Below are 26,073 nucleotides of genomic sequence, written 5' to 3' on the forward strand. Positions count from 1 at the left end.
AGCCAGTTGAGATTTTGATCAGAATGGAGGCCCGGGGCTATAGCCCTCCTAAGCTCCTCCCTTAAACCGGCCCTGAATAATGCCGTACAAACACAAAATAATTAGGGGATTAGGATTAGATTTCTGAGTTGTCGGCATCTATAGCCACTAAGCCCATCACGTATATAAGGGATGACGTCCCCTTGGCGAGCACACTATCTGCTGAAAGGGAAGGAAGAAAGGATTGGGGAAGAAGGAAGCGACCTGGGATTATTTATGATAGGTACCATCCTGGCATTTGCATGGTAGTGAATGAGGGAAACCCAGCCAAAACCTCACGGTAAGAGTGCACTTTGTGCAGGAAAAAGTGATTTTGGGTATATTTTAATTTCTCAGCAATCTTGGAAATGTAAGATCTCCAGTGTTACTTAACTAAACATAGCTGAGCGAGTGAAGAGGTTTAGAAGCCCCGCAGGACTAGTTTAAATATCGGTTTCTATGAATGTTCTGCACAAAGTGTACTCTTATCAACCTCACTGAAGATAGTTGGCCTGGAAAAACTGTTACACTTTTTCGACCTAGTGTCCCCACCCGGAGTCGAACCCGGGATCACTCGCACTAAAGGCAAGAGCGTTAGCTACTAGCCATTCGAGGCCACAAACATAAAATAATTATTGAGTATAAAATAATACTACACTACAATGATGTCCAGAAGTCTTGATGCAAATAAATATAAATTGGTGAGAATATTATTATTATTATTATTATTATTATTATTATTATTATTATTATTGAAGATTTGAAAATTCAATTAGCTGTATTGATATCGCAGAAGGGGTAAGAGTAAAATCATGTAGAACAACGGACGGGAAGGAAGAGGTCGTGTACAATGCAGGGGTTTCCGAAGGGGGTGCCAGGTAAAGAAAGTTGGAAACTGCTGCAACAGTGGAAGAGGTATCCATCTAATCAGACCTGTAGTCACACGAGGGAAAATGGGGATCATTCTCCCAAACGACTTCCTAACCTCCTAAATGAATTTTGTCTTCGGGCGAGCGCGCCGCCGAACTCCGTATGGCTTTTTGTTTGTTTGTTTGTACGTAAGTCCTCTGACGGAGCGTCTTAATACTTTAAGAATTCCTAATTCATGATATTTCCACCAGGCACTCACTGGCGGTTGTCAGTTAGTGATGCCAATTCGAGGGAAATTTTCCATATCAGGGGAAAATCAGGCCAGAATTTTATGTGTGAAAAAGGGAAAATATTATTTAAAAAGCTGAAAAACGTGGGGATTTAAAATACTCTAGAAGAAAAAAATATACAACTGTTGAGTGACACTATCCAGAGACTTCCTACTACATAATTTGACTGAATAACCTACTTAACAATTACTACCGTTAGTGATTTCAATAGTAATTTGAAATTCCCAAATTTAGAAAACTTGCTAAACTAGTATTGCACCTTCCACGTTCCACCGCGGAAGCTGAAAGAATATTTTCTGCTTTCGATTACGTTAAAACATCCAAAAGAAATAAAATAAGCAATGACCCGCTAAATGCAATTTATGTGGTTAGCTTCTCATTTTAGGCAGAAAATATTAACTGTACAACATTTGATGTTACGAGACGACACCTAGAGCATAACAACAAACAAAATTTAATACAAATTGTGTGGTAGCAAGGAGTGTAAACATCATAGAAATTTTATTGGTAAATGAATTGTCTTCGCATTATGTAGAATAAGATAAAATTAAAATTGTAAATTCATGTGTGATATAATTAATTAGACACGTAATTAGCACTTGCGCTTGTGGTGTTTTTTTGTGAACGTACGATGCTAACAATTTTCAGAGCATAGGAGTTTTATAAGGGACGAGGGAAAGTTTGAACCGACACGAGGGAACTTTTTAACTCGGTTTGGCAATATTGCTGTTAGTGCACACAGAGCCCGAAGTACAAGGTATGGCATAAAAAAATATATGTCAAACCTGTCCGTAATAGGGCACACACACATGTTGTAATGATACTAAACATACTGCCAACAACGTGAATAATACTGTCACTAAACACACTGCAAGAAGACGCTAGAAATATTAATTTTAGTGGAAATAATGGTAGTTTAGTCACTAGACAAGGTGCTACATAACTATTCTAACAATATACACGAATCAATTGTTTTTGATAAAAATATCCTTAAAAATTTCTAGATCAAGCGACAAAGTGCTACATTGGTAACACTGATAACAAGAGAAAACGACAACCGCCTCGCGCATGTGTATAAATTTTTGACGTACAAATATATCATCTCAGACATTGCCCCAGTGATCAAAACATAACATACTAATCCGTCAAAACTAATGAAAACAAGGCAGTAGATCATTTTGACATGCTATAGTTGCTCACATTTTTTATATTCATGGCGGCCATATCCGTAATGTCAAAAAATCGACATATTTCCTTATGTTCACCATTAGAAGGCAATTCATTTGTACACATTAAAGTATGTCCAAATTTGAAGACATGCATTTTTGTGTCGTTTTGAGTCGTTTCGGGTTCTGTGTGTGGCAATCGAGCATTCAATGGGGTAGTTGAGTTTTGTAGCACCCAATGCGGCGCGCGCCTGTCTTGTAAGTATAATGCTTATCATCCTTCAGATTTTCTTATCTGAATTACGTTTTAATAATAGTTGTAAATATATTCTCAATTGAAAACTAGAGGAAACACGTTGGTAGGGACGTAGCAGGACCAAACCCGCAGCTACGAGACGGCATGGCGGCCAAGTCTCACTAAATTTCCTTGGCCCCTGTAATCTGTAGTAATCATTATGATTATTATAGAGAAAAATCAGACTTGGCCCTCTAATTTCTTTACGTGACCCCCTAACTTCATTATAGCCTCCCAGACTTTTGTGACTGACTGCAGGCCTCAGGAACCCGTGTTTCCTGGGGTTTCGTACCAGTAACAAGTTTGTAACTTTAATGTAATTTTATACATAATTTTATGTATATTGTCTAAAATGTAAATTTATGCAAAACTTAGACACTACCTGAATATTTTTTTGCTGGCTACGTGTTTCTACACTGGGAACAGTGGCGTAGCCATGAATGAGCTCGTGAGATTTGAACTAATCTCGAAATGAAAAGGCCTATTGGATGGCGAACTGTGTTTAAGGGTACGCGAGAAAAAAAAAAGAAAAAGTTGAATAGCACTGTTCTAAAGCATATAACCAAATAGAGAAGTAACCGAAACCACTGTTGGATTTCCCCCCCCCCGAAACCCAATCCTATCTACACTACAGGGTGGGTGATAAGTAGGCTTCGGATAGTTATGCACTAAAACACCTCAAAATAGGCATGCAAATATGTAATTAAAATCGCCATAATAATGTGCATCTAAACATGCATTTAAATTTTCCCAAATATGTCTTTTCAAACTAAAAGTATAATACTAAAATGTAAGAGATATAACAGAAATGACTTTGAATAACGTGTTTTTTAAGAACACTTGTTTATTATTCTTAATCAAAAAGTACACATTTAAAGTTCCATGTTTACCTTACTTGATTGTATGTACCAGGCCCGTATCCAGGGGGGTCTAGGGGGGCCAGGCCCCCTAAATTTTTCTTGCCCCTAAAATTTTCACGGTAGGCTTGCAAATGAATTATAATATGGTTGGATCGCCTCCCCCCCTAACTTCAGCCGGGCCCCCGCTACATTTTTGGGCTGGCTACCGGCCTGGTACTTATACCTTTAAGAACAATTATTTCACTGGCATTTTTTTTATTATTATTTTACAGCTCGAGTTTTCTGTTACACTAACTATAATGATTTCATTTGCAGTCTTTTCGGGGAAGGGGGTAAATACGGAGGGTCACTGCTTATTGTTGCACTTGATAACAATACACTGTCTCAAATGTTCAAAAGTGAACATATGTCTATTATCTTGAAGAATATTTTTATATTCCGAAAACACTTTCCACATAGCACGAAACAATAGGTGAATGTTGTAATCTTCTAACATCTGACACGCACGTTTGTTCGGAAACATTACCCACATTTACCCTGCCGCCGTAAATTGAATCAATTTGCTGTAGAAAGCTGTGGCCGGAGTCCTTTGAAAACACATATTCGAACTTTCGTCACTTCAGTTCTAAAACCAACACCTGCCGAACACAAAATTTCCCACGCTCATTTGCTGAGAATCAATGGTTTCATCCAAAGAAACCCAGATACGTTGCTTTCTTTCGTAACTCTTCAAGTTTCACTGTATAACATCGCAATGTAATTTTTTCTTAGGATAGATTCATCTTATAATAGCTGTTTAGTATATTTTTTTCTAAACATTCAGCAAATTTCTTATATTTGAGTTTTGCCAATTTAATATTTGCTGAGACACCATAGCCCGACACAAACTTCGCTGAACTGAGATCGTGGAGGTCCTGATTTGTTAATTGATAATTTGATTAGTCTGTTGTTCCTTGTTTTTAATTTTCATTTCCTTGCTTTTTGCATACCTTGAAGTCATTAGATGTTGAGTTACTTGAAACTTCTTTCTCGTAACCACTGTAATTTCACAAAACTTACAAAATAACACTAATCCATCTGAAGTAATGTCTTCAAATTCTTTAACATACGCATTTAATCAATGTAGTGAACGACGATCTCTTTTCTTTCGGCATGTAGAACTACAGTCTGACAGAGAAAGTACCGTATTTACTCGCGTAATTTTCGCTCTTTTTTAGACGAAAAAAGTTGTTTTGAAACAAGGGTGCGTAAATTATGCGGGGAAAAAAATTAGCCACATAAGTGAACATCATCTAATTTTTTCCCCAGTCAAAATAACACGAAAACACCGGTACACGTTTTCTTTGTAGCAAGAATTGACAACAAACAACTAATTCTAAATTTGTAGAAAAATAACATTAAAAAATTGATTAAGAAGTCGTGTGGTTTCTTACCTTACAACAATGGCTTTGCTGCGTTGCCAATTGTTCATTAGCTACCGTAATTGATTCCTGGGAAAATGCTGTTTTACAAAAAGTTTCCGCGTGCGCAAATTACGCGAGGAAAATAAAATATACAGAAAATGCCCTTCACAATTGGGATGCGAAAATTGTGCGAGGGCGAAAATTACGTGCGTATTTACGGTATATAACTAGCTTACCTACCCCTTCAAAACTGCTGGAGTGATCTCATCAATAGATAAAGGTGACCCTTGTTTGAACTACATTCCGTTGCAACAGGGGTAAAACTAAGGGGGAACGCTGGCGGACGTCGTCTCCTCCCACTTCCAAAAAAATATCTTTGGCATCCCCTTGCTTTCAAACAAATTACAATGGGCAAAGATAGGCACGTGGTTCTTCGTGTCGTCAAGCGTCCCCCTACCTTTTCAGATCCACTTTTACCCCTGCATTGCAAGGAATTCAATCAATGATATTTCGTAGCAAGTCAAGATCACTGAACCAGTTAGAAAATTGTACAAAAATTGAATTTTCTTCCCAGTAGGGACATTTTGATTAGAAATCAACGATGAACGAGTCATATTTCCATCTTGACTTACAAATTGTGGCCTTGTTTGAACCAGAAACCATAGAATGTGCGTTAAAAAGACAGCTACAAGAAAATATGCAATATCTTCTTTAAAATATATGATAAATATGTATTTGCATATGTAACATGTAAAATGCATAACTATCCGAAGGCTAATGATGAGGTAATAATTGCGTATTTGCACGTGAAAAGTAATATAATAATCAAATTTGCATTTATACATATAATTATCTTTCATATGTAATTTATAAATGAGAAATTACGAACAGAATATATAATTTTTAAAGCTCAAGTACAAAAAAATAGCTCTTTTACATTATATAGAATAAATTTAATTACTATCATATTATCAGTTGTCAACTAAGCACAAGGGAATGATTTTAGTGGAATGTTTTGAACATTTGTATGATATCGCTTTTTTTTTTCAGAACCGTAAACTTTTTTCTTTGATTTTAGCTTTCATTGATTTTTTTGGCATGTTCCAGGGCACGTTTTGAAACAGATAAAGATACTCTGCGTTTTCTTCATGAATTGTTTGATGAGGAGAAAGAAGAAAATATTGATAATTCCAAGGATATTACAAAATAGAGGACCTGCCCATATGTATCTTCATCCTATTAATTTAATGAAACCAAAAAACAACTGAGCATCGTGACGTCTGATTGGCTACTCTCGTTTCTGCCATCGTCTGATTGGCTACTTTTGTTTCCGCTATGAATATTGGCTCAAAACATTGTGATCTTATTGGACGGAATGGGCAGATTGGGGGAAGGGGGGGTGAAACTGTGACGTATGGCTTCAAGATTTTGTTGTATAGGCAGATCCTCTATTTTATGACATCCTTGGATGAGTCTGATATAGAAAAAGAATTCGAAGAAGAAAATGTGGAGTATCAGTTCGATGGAGGCGAATCAGTTCAATCAGCTGACTCGGAGGATGAAGATGCTATGGACGTCGGTGGTATTTCTGAAGAAGACAATAATTTCACGTTTTTCGTTGGTAAAGATTTAGAAAGTATTTGGTGCAGTAGACTAACAGAATCTCAGGGAAAGACGAAAACGAAGAACATAATAAAAGTTAGTTTTTCCTGGTCCGAAACAAGCGGAAAGAGACACTACCAGGGAAATGGATGCTTTTTGTAAAATTATTGATCTCGAAATGGTTTGGCTTAATTACAGGAAATACTAACATTTTTTATCGACAAACAAAATTGGACCACGCACTATTTGAGAGACAGGGACTGTAAAAGTACTAAGCGATCAGAAATTATTACTTAGATTGGCGTGTTATTTCTCATAGGAATCAAAAAAGAGAAAACATAGTGATTGTCATGAATTGTGGAATGACAATGATGGAACAAGTATGTTAATTCTGCGTTCTGCATTCAGTTACAAACTTTTTTTTTTCCTTGTTACGCTGTCAAAGATTTGATGATATAAGAACACAAAAGAAGAGAAAAGAGACTGACAGGATCACAGCAATTCGAGACATGCATAATTGATTCGTCAACAAGTCTCAACAAGTTTGTAGTCTTGGTGAGTTCGTCACAGTCGACGAAATGTTACTATTATTTCGTGAACGTGGTGGTTTTGTGCAATATATACCCAAAAAATTCCGCTAAATACAGGTTGAAAAAGTGTAAGCTATGTCACAGCAAAACATTTTATACATGAACTGCTGAATTGTGCCACAGCATTTGATGTGGTGAATAGACTAACCAACCCTATCAAAACTTCCTATCGCAATCTAACTACAGATAATTATTACAGCAGTTACCGTTAGCTTTTTACTTGCTTGAAAATGGGATCATTTTAATGGCTACTCTAAAAAAGAATATACTTTGTGGTGGACAAACACCGTGTGCGTGGGTTTTCTCGGGGTTCTCCCGTTTCCTCCCACTTTCTTCATTCCACCATTTCATTCATTACTCATTATCACCGTCTCCTTTAGCCTCACCGGCATAACCGTGGGACGTAAAACTCACAATTTCATTTCATTTCATTTCTAAAAAAGAATAAGAGAGAAATACCTCCGGAGTTGCTGCCAATGAAGTTAAGAGAGGTTTATTTCGTGTCTTTATGCATTTCAGTATGATATAACGCTTGTTTTGTGATGACAAAACCCAATAAAGCCGTTTTGCTGCCATTAACTATGCATGATTCCGATGAGGTTGATGCCCCCACTAATAAATCGGTCATAAATCTTGATTATAACAGTACTAAAGGGACAAAATATGTGCATCCTACTCAACATCCAGGATTATAAAGCATATAGCATGTTCTTTTCACTTCGTTTAACTTGTCAGGATATTTTTTTTTTTTAAATAACTACCCAGACAAAGTAGTTCGACAGAGATATCTTCTAAACTCCTTGTCATTTCAACTGATGAACAGTCACTTTCGTGAGAGCGTTACAAGTGCCTAATAGGGCTGTTCCTATGATCGAGTAATCGATAACAATTCGATAAAATTTCAAAACCGTTTCATCGATAAAGAATTTTAATTTTATCGAATTATCGAACTTTCGAGACTCCCGAAATGATTGAGACTCTCGAAATGCTCGAGACTCCCGAAATGTTCAAGTGCCGAGTGTGTTTGAGGCACTCGAAATGTAAGAAACATTAGACAACTTCGAGACATTCGAACTGTTCGAGAGTCTCAAATTGTTTGAAAGCAGCAAATACAGAAATATCAATATGATCGCATTTGTCGAATCGCTTTAATATTTTGAAAAGTTCGGAGTTATCGGAGTGTTCGGAAGAAACAATGCATTCGAGGTTATCATAGTTGTATATAATATGTATTACATATATGCAGGGTGTTCATATTAAAACCTCTCCTTAGCAATGAAGTGAAGAAAAAGTTTTTTCCCCACAGATCTGTACAAGGTTTAAGCAGTGTGTCAGAAGAGAGAAAGAGGAAAGAGAAAACATGCATCACCCAAATGGAATTGGAACCCAAGACACCATTAGTCTACTAATAGTCACTTTGCCGATTGCGCCAATAACGGGGCACGCAGAAAAATAATTTTATATATGATTTCGACAAATACAACTTTGCAATAACTTATGAGACGAAAAAAGTTGTTTGATTAGTTTGGCTGCAAGAAGAAATCATTGGAGAGGTGAAGGAACCGAAGTGTCCATCACTACTTTTGATAATACCCAAAACTTCGATAATACTCGAAATGTCGATAATACCCGAAACTTCTATAATAATCGAAATGTCGATAATACCCGAAACTTCGATAATACTCGAAGTTTCGATAATTTCAAATACTCAAACGGTTTCGAGTAACCGATGACAACTCGATAAATTTTCACTCCCGAAGTTCGATAGGTCCTCAGCCTTATCGAACACCCCTAGTGCCTAAGAGTGTGCCTAAAGATGTTACCTTGCTCCAGGCAAAAATATAGGGAACAGCTGAGAGAAGAGCTGGACCGTGTCATTTATGTGGAGATAATAAATGGAATAACAGAACAGTCAAGTACAGCAAACATGCGAAGCACGTTTGCAAAATTCATTCTCTTCGGGAAGGTTTATGCTGAAACCGCATTGAATCTGCAAATGTTGATGATGACTATAAGGATGAGAATTGATAGACAAGACTGAGCAAGACTATGAACGAGTCTTTGTCATGTGAACAAATTGCATTTCAGGTTTACTGTGTTTCCATTTTGTTTCAATAGTTTTTTTTTTTTTTTTTAATCAATGTGTTCTGTGTTTTAATGTTTTTGTTTCAAAGCCACATCTTGATTTTGTGCAGCACTACCTATACTATATTGTGTGTGCGATTTACTTCATATATTTCATGGATTTATGGTATAGGCTATGTCATATATTTTAAAGCTTTTTCTCAACAGTTTGTAACCAGTGTTTCTTTCAGAAAATGTTCCAGGAGGCGGCACAATTAGTATTCGGAGAGACACATATTATTTTCACACGGCACTATTCTATTTATTATTATATTATAGACGTATTATTTTGGTTTCCTCCGGGGGTGAATTACATAGTGAAGAGCTGTGTTATTTTGTTGTTGTTAAAAATAGTAGATCTTGTCGTTTATTTAATGTGAAATCAAATCACTCTTTCTTTCTTTTTTTTTTTTCTCGGTTAATATTTAATTGTACATTCTGACAATTGACAATCGGTTTCTACGTACAGTACAAAGAAACAAGTATTTTGCACTTTATAGTTCCAAGGTTTCTTTTAGATGACGCATACAGTGGTGGCGCGTGCCCGTTCGTGTGACTGAAACAGACGCGCCTGCCCGAAGGTTAAAGTTATTTAATACTTACGTTAAATGTATGATGAGAACGTGAAAAAAAAAAAAGTTTTAAAAATAAATAAACAACATTAGCACGCTAAAATAATTATAAAAAAGTGAAACTAATCTTTCAATTTGCATTCTCGTTTTTATAACTGGATACACAACATTACGAATTTATTAATATATAGAGCAATGATCGCCAAACCATCGATCGCGAGCTATTATAGCACGGCCAACAAGAGATGGTCTCTGACGTTTCTCACCACATGCGGTGGGACATTGCAGCCCCTACTTTGATACCAGTGTTACCAACCACGATCACTCTGTCTTACACCATTAATTAAATTGCCACTACAGTTGCACCGAAAAAAACCTTGACACGCGAGTAGTGGCAATGTCACTGCGAGCTGTCAGAGACGTTCTCTTACTGGACGCACTATAGTAGCTCGCAGAGACATTTTCGGTAGATCACGTTAACGCTGCAGTTGGCTAACCTTGATTCTCCCATTGAGCTGACGCAAACGACAGGGGGCGCTGAGGACAACAACTGCTCGTTTCTTCTCCCCCCCTCCACCTGCCATTGTCAGCCTCTTCATCCCGGCGAAATTAAAATACCGATAATTTTACAGTAATTATGTAATATCTTCAAATAGATAAAATATAATCGAAATGTGGAACAAGAGCGCCCTAGACAATATTATTTTACATAAGAAACCGTTATGACGACTCACTTATCTGCTTTCGATTTCGAGCCATTTTGATAATCGGCATTTATTTTCGCGTTTCTAAACAGCTGAAAACGGAAAGCCACTAAGTGACTTGTGATAACGGTACCTCACGCAAAATAATATTGTCTAGGCCGCTCTTGTTCCATATTTCAATTATCTTTTATCTATTTGAAGATATCACATAATTACTGTAAAATTAGATGTATTTTAATTTCGCCGGGATGAAGACTCTTAATTGTATACGCTTTGGAGTTATGTTTTTCGTGTGCATATTAGATATTTGCTAACTTGGATAGTTTGAATTCATTTTTACTAGAAATGTAAGTTTATAGGCAACATACAAATGTAAGATTTATTTATTTATTTAAGTTGGTAGTTCTTTTAGTTGATAGCTCAGAGTAGGATTTAAAAATGGCGCGGAGCCCAGAAGCTTCATAAATTTGGCGAACAACGATATAGAAAATGTTTGGTAGAGGTGCCCCACTTTTTCAATGCTGCCCATTCTCCACCCATCCCCCCCCCCAAAAAAAAAAAAAAAAAGGCGAGGCTGTTGAATTTAGTATCAATCAGAAGATCGATGTTTTTGTTTCTACCTAGGTAATATATCTAAAGAAATATATCTAAAGACATTTTTTTCTTTCAGTAATTTTAAGAATCTAAAATGAATAATTTACAAACAAAAAAAAAAAACTTCAAATCGGGGTATACATGTTGAGAGAGATAACCCAATTTCACAATATTCCTTAAGGTGTTCGTAAACATCATAAAGACACATAATTATGCTGATGTATCACTAATACTGCTAACTAAATTGTACTCTATCTATCTAATTACACGAATATTTTGAACATAATAATAAATGTTCTCCATATATGTTGTCTAAAGCAGTTTATGTACACTACCGCTCAAAAGTTTTCGAACACCACGGATTTCTGTAAGCATTTACTGTGATCCTATTATTTTGGCACGAGAACTGTCTCGCCTTGCATCAGATGTACTCTTGCATAAAGTAGGGATAGCCTTTATCGAAAAATTTGTTTTTTCGATTTTCGGAAAATTCATTTTTCGTTTTTTTCGAAAAAAAATCGTTTTTCGTTTTTCGTTTTCAGAAAAAAATTCGTTTTTCGAAAAATTTTTCGTTTTTCGTTTTCAAAAAAGCTATTTTTCGAAAAAATGTGGCCACCCCTAGCATAAAGCATAGAATAAAATTTGACGACAGTTGAATTGAGGTCTGAGAGGTACTACAGATGATATGACAATTTACAATTCTTAAAATTGAAAGCAAAACAGACAATTTGATACATATATTGCATAGTATAAACAACAATGTGGAAGGCGAGGCAAGATATTAGTTTTGTTTGGAAAGTGTAGACATACATGGCGAATCTAGTGACAAAAATTTGAAAGAGAAAGTAGTTTTCCAATTTTTGAAGTTATCTATACCTTATACGAGGTATAGATATGCTGGCTTTAAAAAAGGTAAAAATGCCATTCTTTGAAAAATGTTTACAGCGGTCAATATAGTCCTTCTCTGCTCAATTGTCGCTTAGTGGAAGTGTATATGTAATGTTCGTCTTTACTATTTCAACAAGCAACTATGGACCATATGAAACCATAGTAAGCATTTTTCAAAATATGGTATTTTTTGGCGTTTTAAACGTTAGCATATCAACAAACTATAAAAGATCTGCAGCGCAAAATACGTCTGCTGTACGTTGAGTCCAAAAACTACAGGAATTACGCATGTAACCTATCTTTTTAAGTACGCCACCTACATTTTTTCCTCAGTGTGACAAATTTCATTTAAATACGATTATCCAAAGCGGCCTTATACCACTTTAAAATATGATAGTAATTTTATGGACACCCTGTACATTTAGATTAAAATTTTGAGAAGAAAAGCTCCATCTAGATTATCTTATATCTATCTTATCTAATTCATTAGGAATCTTATAAATATTCCGTGGACATAATACGAACATCCGATAGATTAACTGAACACCGGATGTTATCTGGGTATCCAGATTGAGAATTACGTAATTTCAAATACTAAATCCCAATGTTATATATTCGTCCCTCTGTACATAATATAATTTAAATGCCGAAAGTGTAATGAACAAGAAACCATTGTAATTATTATTTACGTAAGACTTGAATTCGAAATAAAATAACATCGAAGCTTGCTGGTGTTTATCACATTGAGCATAAATTATACCACATTTGTTCGTAATCATCAGAAAGTGATTTCGTATTTCATAAATATTATACAATGAATTGCACTGATAGTGAGTTTTAAATTAACTTTAAAAAAACAAAGTATAGTTTTCTTTCCGATGTATATAAAAAGATAAGTACTCATTCTAAAAATAAATCAGAATAGCTACGTATGTTTCATCAATAGCTAGAAAAGAAATTTCTTTTTGGCAATCGACTATAATAATACACGCAACAAAATAATCGTATGATCATAAAAATATCTTTTTACCAGTATTCAACTCGAATTATGAAATAATCGAGATAATAAAGTAATTTTAATAATACGATCTTAGATGCATTTGATTTGAATTTATTATGTTATCTAATATAATACAATGTAATTGCATTAGATAATATCTTTATTGTACGCGTAACTAACACACTTTTGACAACATTTTCGATTTATCGATTTAGTCACATTCAAAATCGACGTGTCGACACTAATCTTCCTCTAAGAAAGATATTTAGATCTTACTTAATTTAGGTGCAGATTGAGAATATGTCAGCGTAAAAAAAAAAAAAAAAAATGAAAATTATACTGATAAAACCTATTACCTCACAAGGAAAGTCTAAAGCCTCAGAAACTTCTTTATTTCCTGCAGCATATAGCCCTACTAAATGCAAACTAATAATAACAAACAATATACATTCCTCATTGTTATGTAATCCTTTTGTAAGAGAAGCATTATATACACAATCCATTAATTTATATTTACTTACCTAAAATATTTTTTAATGACCAGGGTCAGTGACATCAAATAATGCTCTTCCTCATTTCAGTAACAAACCAGTGTTGTTGTCCTTGTGTACACTTGCCAAACAACTAAGTTTGTAAATATATATATATTCTTTCTTATTACACGGACATGACAATTATAAACAGGACCGGATTTAGAAACGCAGAGACCCTAAGCACTTAAAAGTTTTTAGTACCCCTTATAAATGTGATTCGAAATATAAACAATAATAAACCACAAAATAAAATAAAATTAAAGAGAACTCATAGCACCATGGGAAATAGTGTTTATTTTTGTATACTTTCACTTTTATTTATATGATAATTTATTTTTTCCCTCTCATATAGCCTAGCTGCTGAAAGGGACGTTAAAATCAACTCTATTTTTTCTATTTTTTTTTAAAAAAATCGGTCTTTCATCAGATCTTCAGTCTTTACCTCTTTCATTTCTATTATTATTATTATTATTATTATTATTATTATTATTATTATTATTATTATTATTATTATTATTATTATTATTATTATTATTATTATTACCGCCAAGAAGATTTTGTGTTTGACGAGTTTTTTTTAAAACACGATTGCAGAGAAAGTGTACAAATTTCACAGATGCATACAAAGTTCCCCTTGCTTTTATTTATACTATGTGAGGATATTTTTTTCCTTCAATTTTATTATCCTTGGCGAAGGTCTGTACTCTCTGAGTGCTCTTACTACTATGGTATATATATATCTATACGTATTTTTTTGTTTCAGTTAATGTTGGATCGTTTTTGCGGATCCTAATCCAGCTGCACCATTTGCAGTATTCCACTACATGTCCCATGGACCACGGTAAATTAGACTATGAGAAATTTTCAGTGGTGTCCCCTTTCTTTGATGCTCTAAGCACGGCATTATTTTGCTTAAACGTTAAATCAACTCTGATTATGAGGAATAATAAAGTGTGGCATAAATTACGTATTTATAAGTGGTTGCGAGGAACAAAATGTAGTTTCCAAACAAACATACTGGGTTTTAATGTTGCGATTCGGTAAATAACCTTTCTTTACGAAAGACAATCATCAGAAAATGGCTGGCAAAGTTATCAAACGCGGTATCAAAAGTTCTTCGCTTCATTCTATTTTGAAGAGTCTTTACAGGTTGAAATTCAACAAAAAGTAGTGTAAAAAATCACAAATAGATTATGAAAGCACTTCTGCTAGTGTGAATTTTGTTACTAAGTTCGTTCACTCAAAAAAAAGCTGTTTTCGTGGGAAATTACAGAATGTAAAGTATCTCGTTTTTTTTTTTTTTTTTTTTTTTCATTTTTCCTCCATGGATATCAGTATTGAAACCTGAAATACTAGTAAATTTCAACCATTTCCGGTTTTGGTAGAGCATTGTGCATGCTCTCTTGAGATATAGAATTGAATGTAAAAAATGAGATAATGACATGCTCTCTTGAGATATAGAATTGAATGTAAAAAAAAAAAAAGTTTCTTGCTACTTTGTTACTATTTTTGCTGTATGGAAAGCAGTATTGAAACTGGAAGTAATCGTAAATTTGAACCACTTCCGGTTCAAATAGAATGATGCCGATAGTAATGGCATATTGTCTTGAGACACTGGATTATTTGCAAGGATACGCTTCTTACTATGTATTACCGTTTCTGTTCTATGACGATCAACGTTGAAACCAGAGTTCTACCACTTCTGGTTTGAATAGAGGCTTAACGAAGGAAAAGAAGAAGAAGAAGAAAGAAAGATAGAAAAGCATTTCTCGCTATCAGTTACTGGTTTTGTTCTGCGGCAAAAGGAAAAAAAAAAACCTTTGAAATCGGAAATAGTTAATTTCAACCACTTCTGGTTTGAATAGAGGGTTAATGAAGGAGTTGGAATCTATTTTTTGGACGCTGAATCGATTACATACAACCGCTTCTCAATATTTCTAACCATTTTTACTCTCATATCTGTCAACAGAAGGACACACGGACACAGCCGTTCTCCGACACTTATGCATAGCACAGTTTGGATATCTAAAACTGTAGATCGCACGGAGTTGAGTCCATCTATCCACCCTCTAGTTACGTATCTTGGTCCACGTCTCATACAGACTTAGTGCTGGAAAGAGACGCTCGCAAAATATGCCCATATGAGCGTTTCCTAAAGAGTTCAGCGATCAAATTCTTCATAGCTTTGAGACATAACCACAAAATATATTCTTATACCAGGAAGATAAGTGACAAAAAATCTTTTCTTAATATTTTTTAAAATATGACCACAAATTGCATGGAGAAAGTTGAGAAATAAAACGGAACCATTTTCTTGTTTCTGATAAAGCAATGATTACGTAATGACTTTAAATAATGAGAAGCCACAGCATATTTGCGAAAAGCTGTTTCAGTTTCCGGGTTCAATACTCGTCTTCCAAGCACTCTAATAGGTTCGCAAGCACTGTTTGCCGCAAATAACAGTGCAATGTGTCCTATACTCAATAAAGATTTTTTTATAACTAAAATAAGTCATTTTCCTGCATATAATAATAAACTAGGAGCGGAAATGATTGTGTATAAATATCTACTATCACTAGAAAGGACGTTATTTTCCTGGCTACATCGGGGAGCTTTTTAGACTTCCAAACTATGTTGCGCGTAGTACGTGGTTAACGAAAGCTGGTTATCTGACAGATAGCTTCACGTCATGAAGGAAATAAGCTGAAGAGAATTATTCAACAATCTTCCATGCTATCTTCCATGCTAGTATTCTTCCATGCTATCTACTACTGATTACACTGTTGCTGGTTGATCTTCTGTCAAATATTTCAAATACAGCAGGGGTGCCCACAAAGGGGGGCTATGACGCAAAGTGCGTCATTGAAATATTTGGGGGGTTAAAAATCGATATAAATATGTTTGAGGGGATGTAAAAATTAATCGAAAAGATTTTTTTTTCATGGAAGAACACCTACGGATAGACAATTGAGGGGGGGTGCGTCATGGACATGAGGGGGTGGGCACCACTGAATACAGTGAAACCAATTAATATTGGACCCGAGATTATTTCTCCTAAATGAGAAGTGTCCGTTACAGAGAGGTTACACATATTAAGAATACTCAAATGTAATGTGATAATTATACCAGAAGTATATACCAGTAAATATGTTAGTAATTATACCAGTAAATATATTAGTTATAAAAATAAATACAAACTAATATCGAAATATTGTACTTAGTGCTAGGGGTAAAAGTGGATCTGAAAAGGTAGCGGCATGACGTCACGCCGTTCCTCCTGCCTATCTTTGCCCATTGTAGTCTTTTTAGGAACTGGGGGGACTCCGTACATATTTTGTCGAGGTGGGGGACGGAGTTCCCCACGTTCCCCCTCACTTTTACTCCTGCTTAGTGCTCGAATTACTGAAATGAAATGAAATCGTTACGTTTTACGTCCCACAGTTATGCCGGCTAGGTTAAAGAAGACGGTGATGAGTAATGAATGAAAATGGTGGAAGAAGAAAGTGGAAGAACTCCGAGATAACACATGCACACTGTATTTATTTACCACAAAGTTCAGTTGGCGCGAGCTGGGATGGAACCAAAGACCTCACGCACCAGAGGTGAACACTCTATCATTGAGCCACCACTCCTAATAGTGACAAATATACTGTCAACAGTGACACGTGTACTATCAACAGTGACACTTGTATTTCTAACAGTGGCGTGCATTCTACTTAATGAAAAATTATCATTTCTTAATATTATATTAATTGTTGTGCTAATGAAACAAGTGAGTTTCGTTCCACAATAAGAAACTACGGTAACTTTCAAACTCCACGATTTCAATCAATGATCTATCTATTAAAATGCTACAATAGCAATTAAAAGCGCCTGAGCTCCAACCTATAACTTTGGCTTTCAAATCTTTCATTTACAGTTATGTGTGATTTCACGTTTAACAGAGACAAACATTTTAAGTATTTGTACTTTAAATAGTCTAAATTAGTTACCTATATCTTTTTCATAAAGTTTATGATATAAAGTTGTTGTTCAAAGCCTTTGTATTTTAATAAGCCTTCTCTAAAATCAATGCATGTGAATTGTGCTTCCATCTTCCGAGTTCTTTTAAACTATGTTTTTATGTTTGTGGCCAATCCTTTCGACAATGAGATCTCGGAAACTACAGGCGCTAGAAAGATGACGTTTTCACTGATCGATTGGAAATTTTGCGTAGATTGTCCAGTTCTAATTGAATATTTAAAAAAAAAACATGGCCATTATTTCTCTATTACATTTTTTAAGGGTACACTGGAGTCGTTGAAATTTAAAAAAAAACTAAAGCATCATATCTTATGCGTTATACATTTCAACACCACAATGTTGTATATTGAGGTTGTATATGTCTCAGGCGTTTGTTCCATGGCCAAATAATAATGAAAAAGGAAGGATAACCATTTCTCGAGTCTTAAGATAAATCTTTATGTTTTGAGTGTTTTGCCCAATGAACACCATATATAACTGACATTATAATTAATTGTACATGTAATGTATTTGCTTATTACATACTGCATGCAAAAAGAAAGAAAACACTGGTCATACATGAATTAGAAACTCCAACCGAAGTAGGCTCAAATCTTGCAAACGGTGCGAGATATTGAGAAAAAATAATCGAAAAAATCTCCCCTTTATGACACCCCTTGCCGATTTTTTTTAAAATCAAGACGTTTTTCACTTGTGTCTGTAAAGGGACATGTACATATGTTGTGAGGAATGAGAAGGAGATTTATGCTCATATGCGAATGATGCGCTGTGTAGAGAGCGGAGGTTCAGCTAGTATTATAAAATAGAGGATCTGCCGATACAACAAAATCGTGAAGCCATACGTCACAGTTTCACAACACCTACTGTGCCCGCTCCGTACCAGTAAGATCGAAATGTTTCGAGCCATCAATCATAGCGAGAAAGAACGTGTCCAATCAGATCTGCCGGCTCAGACGATGCTCAGTTGTTTTCTGGCATAATTGAGTTCATAGGATGAAGATACGTATAAGCAGATCCTCTATTTTTTAACATCCTTCATTTCAATACTTAAACCGGAAATACTAGGTCTATAACTACCGATTGTGATAGGCAGATTGAATTCTAAAATAAGGTCACAGATGGAACCTGTCCTCCAGACACTGAATCCATATCAAAAATAGTTTATCACTGTCTCTTACAATTATTACTATAAATGGATCAATACTGAAACCGGAATTTGTATTAGTTTGCTCTTCTACTTCTGGCTTCAGTAGAAAAATAAGAACTGAATCCACATGTTAGAAACTGAATCCACATGTAAAAAGAAGAAGTTTATTGCCTTCTGTTTTCGTATTTACTCTGTGAGAATCGATATTGTAACGGAAAGTAGTACTGGTTCCGTGGTTTGAGCCCATCGTGATGATTGCCTGTTCGTAAATTTCGTGACTTTTCTCCGAAAGAAGAATGTCGTCGTGACTTGTTCAAGAGCATACAAATAATCATAGGAGAATTAATAGTTACACTTTCTAATCTTGTACTTTTTTATTTATTTACAGCGAAACAACATTTTTTTACATATCCAAACTTTGAACATAGCAAAATTGCGCACCAATCTTTCTTACAGCATTTAAGAATACTAACTATTGTGGATACCTAAATATCAGGATAACTTATGGAAGAGTGAAAGGATAGAGGACACGCCTGAAAGATGCAAACAAATGCTTGATTATGATTGGCCAAGACTATCGTTGACAACTAACCGGTATGTTGTCTGCTGATCGGTATTTTTATACGGCCGAACTATATGTTCCAACGTTTAAAATTCAATTATTCTTTATCTGTTTTGAAGGTTGTGAGCAGATATCGATATTTTATTTTGCAGAGTTGGCAATCCTTAGCCAAAACTGGAAAATGTGAATAAACCCTTATCTCTGATTAGTCGAACGCCTGTCCACGATATTGTAAAAATTTTTCCCTTCTTCAAATTTGGTTTTCTTAGCAGCTTTCTAATAACTAATTGCCAGTAGTTACTTAAAGTTGAAATATAATACTCTTCTTTTTTTTTTGTTAGTATGAAATTGAGATACGTATAATTAAAAACTATGGAATTGAGTTGACCTTTTAGCACCTTGGCCTGTCAAACTTGCAAGGGAAGAGAGGGAGATTATATAACGAAGTGGAAGATGGCTTATACACCAATCGGAAGAACTAATGACACCTATTACGAAACCGAAATAAAAAGTTTCCGAATTCATATTCTGTGTAAGTTATATGAATATACAGGGTGCCCAGAAAATCCGTTTCCACCTCTAGAATCGCAAACAGTGAGACAGATGCCAAAACAGGATGACACGTGTTTGGTCATTTTAAAAGTACAATACAGCGTATCAAAGCGAAAAGTGTTGTCTCAGGGCCACCCACCGGATTCCAGGCGGGGTCCAACTCAAAAATTGCAAATGGTAAGGGGGTCAAAGTAATACGTCGTTGGAAACGTTTGGGAAATGAAATTACGCTGTGCAAAATGGCGACTGGTCAAAATGTCAGAAAAACGTCATTGTAAAGTTTATGACTCCCCCCCCCCAAAAAAAAACTGAAACAGTGAGACAGATGTCAAAACAGGAAAACACGTGTGTCATCATTTCAAAAGTACAATGATTGAAAGTAAACATATTTCTCCCAGGGTCCAGACGGGGCCCTACTCAAAATTTTCAAATAATAAGGGGGATCAAGTAGCATATCGTTGGAAAGCTGTTGTTAAATGAAAGTAGATGAATTAAGTCTGGACGCTCTACGATAACACTGTGCAAACATCTTTCTTTTTAGTTCTTCTTTCTGTAGTCGGGTTTTAGTTTGTTTTCACTTAAATTCTTGTACTCAACGGAAAGAAAGGAATGCCCCTATTGTGAGATTCTTTTCTTTGGGACCTGTAATGTGTAAATGAATAAATAAATAAATAAATAAATATAATAAAAGAAAAATAAGAAATAAAGAAAAGAAAAGAAATAACATTTGACATCTTTGAGCATAGAACTGACTAGATAACATATAGTGTACAATAGTGGTACTTATGCTCGTTGTTTGGATTATCAAGTATAAAATGATTCAAACAAAAGAACTTTCTTGCACCTGGAACAGCAAATACGTGCAAATTTCTCAGTGTCGATTGCAAAATGGAAAGCGAATGAGCTCGGAGAATCGAAATGAGGATGTGCATTTTAACTGGCCGCCAGTTTGCACAGTTTAATTTTAGAGTCGAGACTTGTTCCATCTTCTTTCATATCGCAACAGTTTCCAACGATCTGCTATTTGACCTCCCTTGCCATTTTGAGTACGACCCCGTCTGGGACCGTGTGGAGGACCCTGAGACAAATGTTTTTACTTTCAATCATTGTACATTGATGACACACGTATTTTCCTGTTTTGACATCTTCCTCGCCGTTTCAGATTTCTGGGGTGATCATAGACTTTACAATGACGTTTTTGCTGACATTTTGACTAGTCGCCATTTTGCACAGGGTAATTTTAGAGAATCGAGACTTGTTCCGTCTTCTTTCATTTCCCAACACGTTTCCAACGATATGCTACTTGGCTCCCTTATCATATGCAATTTTTGAGTTGGACCCCGCCTGGGACCCGGCGGGTGGCCCTGGGACAACACTTTTCTTTTGATACGCTGTATTTTTAAAATGTTCAAATACGTGTTTTCCTGTTTTGGTATCTGTCTCACCGTTTGCGATTCTAGAGCTGGAAACGGATTTTCTGGGCACCCTGTATATTCACATAACTCGCACAGTATATGCATTTGGAAAATTTTTATTACAGTTTCGTAATAGGCGTCATTAGGCGCATAAACAATAGAACAAAAGTATGAAACTAAAATAAAATTCTCTGAAAGAGAAAAAAAATCAATAAAAGAACTTCTGCATCCATGGAAGAATGAAACACGAATAGAAAAATGTAAATGAAATTATATTTCCTTTCATGCTTCAAACAAATTATATTTCAATTAACACGACGATCTTTCCTGTAATATAGCAGGAAATTATATCATTCGTATAATATCATATCCTGTAATTGGAAGCAAGTTGAAAATTAAAAAAGTTATTTTTCAAAAATATCCGCCTTTCAAAGAAATGAACAAAACATGTAATGACGCCGTATAATTCAACAGGAAATAAATAACAGTTAAGTGCAACAGCACCTATAAAACTTGTTGTTTTCCTTTCATTTCAAATATTAATATCTAAAATATGTGTCATTTTGTTTCGGTCAAAAATGAAGAAAAAGCAATTTCAATTTTTTTCCGCATTTATTAATCTTTTCTTGATTTGCTGTTAACAGCAACGAGTAGAAAATCAGTACGAGCAAAAGCCATGCGACGTTTCTACTACTTCCGATTGCAATAGACGAATAAAGTCGGAGATTGAACTTATTCTTGTGGTACTGAATCCATATTAAAAAGAAAATACTTGGAACTTATTCTTGTGGTACTGAATCTATAATAAAAAGAAAATACTTGGAACTTATTCTTACGGTACTGAATCAATATTAAAAAGAAAATACTTGGAACTTATTCTTACGGTACTGAATCAATATTAAAAAGAAAATACTTGGAACTTATTCTTACGGTACTGAATCCATATTAAAAAGAAAATATTTGGAACTTATTCTTACGGTACTGAATCCATATTAAAAAGAAAATGCTTCGAACTTATTCTTGCGGTACTAAATCCATATTAAAAAGAAAATATTCGGAACTTATTCTTACGGTACTAAATCCATATTAAAAAGAAAATGCTTCGAACTTATTCTTGCGGTACTAAATCCATATTAAAAAGAAAATACTTGGAACTTATTCTTACGGTACTGAATCCATATTAAAAAGAAAATATTTGGAACTTATTCTTACGGTACTGAATCCATATTAAAAAGAAAATGCTTCGAACTTATTCTTGCGGTACTAAATCCATATTAAAAAGAAAGTATTTGGAACTTATTCTTACGGTACTGAATCCATATTAAAGTAATTGTAATTGATAAGTAATTGTAAAATATTTGCATCTATATCTTCAGCAAAATTATAGAACTAAATTGTGTATATATATATATATATATATATATATATATATATATATATATATATATATATATATATATATATATATATATATATATATATATATATATATATATATAAAGAAAAAGAGCACAAATCAAATGTTCATGCTACATCAATCACTTTTCTGTTAAACAAGTAGATTTTTATTGAGAAAGTGTACAAATGTATATTGAGTGAGGAAATTTTCAGGGGAGTCCGGAGCCAGGCCCGGTGGACCTTCTTCCGCGCGTTCTTCCCTGTACTACACCCCTCACATGTAGAGCGAAGCTCAGAAATATTGCAGAAGATAATGTAAACTGCAAGAAGTCATTTTTCCATTTTTGGGTCTTCATATCCTTCTTAAAACCAATGACTAAACTGAAACTTTGGTAGGTGTGTTGTAGATAAAAGGGCCTGCTTCATTTCGATTCAAATTTGACCACAATGTGTTTCTCAGGTCCCAAATAGTATTTTCAGAAAATTTCAGAATGCAGAAACCTCAAAATGTTGCCCAAAATTACGATGGAATTTACCATATATGGAAAGGGTAGATTAAAAAACCGCGACTTTTATAGTTTAAGGGGGCAGACTACTAAATATTTTTCAAAAGTTAACAATTTTTCTTTTGCCAGTTTTCCGTAAGTGAAGAGAGATAATGAATTTAACTTACCTTAGTAATAGATAATGTCATTCTACACCCTAAAATAAGAATCGAAAGAATTTTCAATGTTGCCATCCATAGAAATTACAGTGAGAGCAGAATTTGAATTACCCAAAAATCTAGGTAATGGCAGCGACTAGAAAAATGAACTCAACGGCAATTGATGACTTATCATGTTGTCTGTGTTTCTTTTTAACTACTTTTTAAATAGTATTTATTTTGTAATAAAGAGTACAAAATAAATAATTTTTAATTATCAGTAGAATAAAATACAAATAGTATTTAAAAAGTAATTAACAAGGAACACAGACAGCATGATAAGTCATCAATTGTCGTTGAGTTCATTTTTCTAGTCGCTGCCATAGCCTAGATTTTTGGGTAATTCAAATTCTGGTCACACTGTAATTTCTATGGATGGCAACAATGACAATTCTTCCGATTCGTATTTTCGGGTGTAGGATAACTAGTGATGTGAGGTGAAAAATTTTCCGCGGAAAATTTTCCGCTATATTTTTCCGAAAAATTTTCCGTTCTAAAAAATATCAATAATCAAGTAACAATTCTTCAGGAATCATGAAATTGATTGAATTCATGTATAGAAATGTTAAAAAGTGAAAGATCGTTTAAAGAATCTGAAAATTTTCATGGCTCAGACAATTTTCAGTACTATGTAGGAACAAGGTAAACAATTTTTCATTCACGTACGGGACAGACAATTTTTCGATTCATGAAAAATTGTTCCACTTGTTCCTACATAGTACTGAAAATTGTCTAAGCCATGAAAATTTTCAGATTCTTTAAACGATCATTCACTTTTTAACATTTCTATATATGAATTCAATCAATTTTATAAATACTGACGAATTGTTACTTGATCGCTGATATTTGTTAAGAACGGAAAATTTTCCGGAAAAATATAGAAGAAAATTTTCCACCTCACATCACGGCTAAAAAACGATGTAGGAATAAGTGGAGTATGTTTATACGAATCAGAAAATTTTCCGTTTCAAAATTTTCCGGAAACTTTTCATCACTGTACAGGACAGACAATTTTTCGATTCATGTAAAATTGTTCCACTTGTTCCTACATAGTACTGAAAATTGTCTAAGCCATGGAGATTTTCAGATTCTTTAAACGATCTTTCAATTTTTAACATTTCTATATATGAATTCAATCGATTTTATGAATACTGACGAATTGTTACTTGATCATTGATGTTTGTTAAGAACGGAACATTTTCCGGAAAATATACAAGAAAATTTTCCACCTCACACCACGCCTAAAAAACGATGTAGGAATAAGTGGAGTGTGTTTTTATGAATAGGAAAATTTTCCGGAAAATTTTCATCACCGTACGGGACAGACAATTTTTCGATTCATGAAAAATTGTTCCACTTGTTCCTACATAGTACTGAAAATTGTCTAAGCCATGAAAATTTTCAGATTCTTTAAACGATCATTCACTTTTTAATATTTCTATATATGAATTCAATCAATTTTATGAATGCTGACGAATTGTTACTTGATCACTGATATTTGTTAAGAACGGAAAATTTTCCGGAAAAATATAGAAGAAAATTTTCCATCTCACATCACGGCTAAACAACGATGTAGGAATATGTGGAGTATGTTTTTATGAATCGGAAAATTTTCCGGAAAATTTTCATCACTGAGAATAACATTGTCTATTACTGATGTAAGTTACATTTCATTATCTCTTTTCACTTACGAAAAAGTGGCAAAAGAAAAATTGTTAGCTATTGAAAAATATTTAGTAGTCTGCCCCCCCCCCCTTAAATTTGATCACAATGTGTTCCTCAGATTTCTGCCCATAGATGGTATATACGTCGTAGTTTTGGGCATCTGTTTGAGGTTTTCGCTGTCTGAAATTTTATGAAAACAGTATTTGGACCTCAGGAACACATTGTGATCAAATTTAAACCGAAAAGCCGAGGATCCCTTTATCTACACACCTACCGAAATTTTATATCTGCCTGAAACAGCTTGTTTCTTTATTTTTGTTGTACACTCATAGTACATGTATTTACAAACATTCGCTATTTAATAATACATTGTGTTTTTCGGTGCTTGTTCTTTCCTAACGTTGACATACATGCTCACAACAGTGAGCTCCTTCGTGGCTAAGTGGTTAGAGTGCGTGTCTTGGCGTGGGAAGACCTGAGTTCAATTCCCGGCAGGATCAAATGTAGTTCAGATCCTACGCTAAGCTATAAATCCACGTCATCTCAAAGGGACGCTAAACTCAAAATCATGTTCACAACAGTGAACGCATACTCTTAGCACACTTGTAATTAAGTAAAGATGTCATATTAGTACAAGTTATATATTAGCATTTCAAGGTCACTCACGACTTAAAAATTTCTGAATATTTATGGTCCAGTTGCTTACATAAGTACTAAGATCAGCGTAACAAACAGGTTTTTTTCAAGAGAAAGAACTCACCTTCGAATCAAAGACACTATAAGAAATCACTGTTTACACACACATTCACTTTCGTTTACATACGCTTTTAAGAATGAAACACTCTGAACATTGTGCGTTTGTGAACTAGAAGTGTTCTCAGAAATGATCTCAGAAACTGAAGATTTGGTTAAAAGAAGAAGACAACGAAGAAAGGAGGGAGTTAAAAAAAAAGGGAAACTCCGGAAGTTGACCCAGTGAAAGTTTTAAAAACAAGTTGGAAGTAGTCTGTGGCGTTTCCTTCTTCCGATTAACCCAGACGAAGACCACCTCATGCTGCACCCACCACACTGAATTGCACTATATTGTGATTATCTAGGT

The 26,073-nt window shown here is 34.7% G+C and overlaps 1 protein-coding gene across 1 annotated transcript in view; it reads right to left on the reverse strand.

The window, feature by feature from the left end:
- LOC145680337 (fatty acid synthase-like) overlaps window positions 1-25,867 on the reverse strand; it is a 248,780-nt gene extending 222,913 nt beyond the window's left edge. Inside the window, exon 1 of the mRNA XM_081750725.1 lies at window positions 25,735-25,867. The gene's annotated coding sequence lies outside the window, so the exon portion shown is untranslated. The remainder of the gene's footprint in view (window positions 1-25,734) is intronic.
- Between the last annotated feature and the right edge of the window lie 206 nt (window positions 25,868-26,073).

Source organism: Thermobia domestica, chromosome 3 (genome assembly GCF_964235325.1).
Source record: "Thermobia domestica chromosome 3, izTheDome1.hap1.1, whole genome shotgun sequence".
Taxonomy (NCBI): Eukaryota; Metazoa; Arthropoda; class Insecta; order Zygentoma; family Lepismatidae; genus Thermobia; species Thermobia domestica.